At 39.0% G+C, this 2,591-nt stretch overlaps 1 non-coding gene across 1 annotated transcript; it reads right to left on the bottom strand.

Annotated features, from left to right (window-relative positions):
* Positions 1-269: 269 nt before the first annotated feature.
* On the bottom strand, positions 270-376 carry LOC141669517 (small nucleolar RNA R71). The gene has a single exon (XR_012553795.1). It is a non-coding gene; the product is annotated as a small nucleolar RNA R71 (small nucleolar RNA).
* Between the last annotated feature and the right edge of the window lie 2,215 nt (positions 377-2,591).

The raw sequence follows: 2,591 nt of genomic DNA, 5'->3' as shown, positions 1-2,591 counted from the left end.
GCACTATTCAGATGGTGCAGAATTCTGTTTCTTTCGGAGGTGCTGCGACTGAAGACCACAACATGCATATCAGGAATTTTTTCGAGATCTGTAGTACTTTCAAATATAATGGTGTTATTGATGAGGCTATCAAGCTGAGGCTTTTCCCATTCTCTCTGAGGGATAAAGCTAAGGACTGGTTACATTCTGAACTAGCTGGTTCCATCACTACTTGGCAAGATCTTGCGCAAAAGTTTCTGGTGAAGTTTTATCCAATGGCCAAGACTGCAACTATGAGGAGTGCTCTTACTCTGTTTGCGCAGCAACCAATAGAATCTATGTGCGAAGCATGGGAGTGCTATAAGGAGATGTTAAGAAAGTGTCCACATCATGATATGCCTGACTGGATGGTGATCACTAGGTTCTACAATGGTTTGGGGGCCCAATCTCAACCCATGCTCGATGCAACAGCTGGAGGCGCCTTGTGGGCCAAAAGCTATACTAAAGCCTATAATCTTATTGAAACTATGGCTACAAACGAGCATCAAAACCCAACTCAAAGGATGATGCCTGGGAAGGTAGCAGGTATTCTAGAAGTTGATGCAGCCATAACTATTGCAACGCAGCTCCAAGCGCTGTCTATGAAGGTTGATTCTTTAGCCAACTATGGAGTCAATCAGATAGCTATGGTGTGTGAGCTTTGTGCAGGCTCTCATGCTACGGATCAGTGTTCTCTTGTTAATGAATATGTTCATTATGTGAACAATTATCAGTAACCGCAGCAGCCTGTGCCAGCTACTTATCATCCTAATAACATAAAGCATCCCAATTTCAGTTGGAGCAATATTCAGAATACTGTTCAGCAACCATATCAGCAAGGTGTAAGTAAATAGTTTAATCCACCTGGATTCACGCAACAACAGCAATATGCTCAAAGGCAATCATATCCTCAACAAAGAGGTGCTGCTCCACCTTCTAGTGCTGATTTCGAGGAGCTAAAGCTGTTGTGCAAAAGTCAGGTTGTTTTTATCAAGACCTTGGAAAATCAAATCGGTCAAATAACCAATTCCGTGCTCAATCGTCAACCTGGAACACTTCTCAGCGATACTGAAGTGCCAGGCAGGAAGGAAGCTAAAGAGCAAGTCAAAGCTATTACCTTTAGATCTGGAAAAGTTATTGATGGTGAAAATGTAAAAGATGGAGAAGCTGAAGTTATAGATGAAGAAGAAAAGCAATAAGAGAAAGAGGCGGAACCAAGGAAGACTACTGTTGAACACAGTATTCCTGAGGGTAATACAGGGGAGAAACAGCTTTAACCTCCACCACCTTTTCCTAAGAGATTGCAAAAATAAAAGCTGGACAAGCAATTCGGTAAGTTTCTGGAGGTGTTCAAGAAACTTCTATTAGTCCCTAACAATGCAACAAGAATTACAGAAGGGGGTTGAATGGAATTCTTGAACCTTTTTCAAAACTATAAAATGTTTTATCTTAATAATGTATAAGTGTTTGATTTGCAAAGTGCGGAATAAGAAGTTAGTAAAATTAAAACACAAGTAATTAAAAATACAAGTCTTTAAAAACTTTCTGGTGGATTTGAATGTATCCACCAGAGATATATATTTTATCAAGAGAACTCTGTGTAGCAAGATTAGCTCACAGCTGCTTACAAATATGAACAACTAAGTTTATAGAGTAATGCTAAAGATGGAGCTTACAATTGTTTCTCTGAGATAATGTTCTTAGTCTTGTTCTTGTTGTTCTATTTACTACTTCTTGGTTTATATATCATCAAGATTACAAAGTAATAAGACAAGATAATAAAACAAAACCTATCAAGTCTAATAATATGCTACTTCATTACTCTATTCCAGCATCTTTGAATATCTTCATAATAGCATGGAAATGGCAATGCTTCTTTGTTCTCTAAAACCCAGTTGAATAGGCTTCCACATTCCTTTTGCACACACTTTGATAGGGGTAAATAAATTGTGATAGTATAATTAAATACTGCAAGGTATGGGCAGCTAGGCCCAATAAAAAGGTATATGATACTCAGACCAGAAAGGTTAAGCCTGATGGACCAGATCAGGCCTGATGGAATAAAAAAGGCCCAAAAGCCCTAATTATTAATTAATTTCGTAATTAATTAATAAGGGAAAAATCAGCTATTGAGAAGAGTCCCGATAAGGATATAAATCCTTATAGATTAGCCTCAAGGGGACCTAAAAGGATAAGGAATCAGCTTCCTACTTCCTAGGACTCCTAAGTCTATCCTAATTCAGAGGCTTGTCCACCAAGTCTCCTATACCAAGTCCAATTCAAGGACTCCCACATCTATATAAGGGGCCTCACCCCACAAATCAGAACTACATTTTTTTGCTTGATTTTCTAATTCACAGAGATACGTAGGCATCTCGTAAAGGCAGAATTAAGCTACGATACACGAGAGCAGCCATTAAAGGCCTTGAGCTCCCGAATCTTAGTAATAAATACAGCAAATAATAACCTTAGCTTTTTATCCATAATATTTGGCGCCGTCTGTGGGAAGCACAACAACAACCATGGCGAGAACACGGAGAACAATTGGAGCTCTAGAGGAAGGAACACCATCA

The sequence above is a fragment of the Apium graveolens genome, chromosome 6 (assembly GCF_009905375.1).
Source record: "Apium graveolens cultivar Ventura chromosome 6, ASM990537v1, whole genome shotgun sequence".
Classification (NCBI taxonomy): Eukaryota; Viridiplantae; Streptophyta; class Magnoliopsida; order Apiales; family Apiaceae; genus Apium; species Apium graveolens.
Note: the sequence above shows the minus strand (reverse complement) of the source record. Positions and strands in the feature narration are given on the sequence as shown.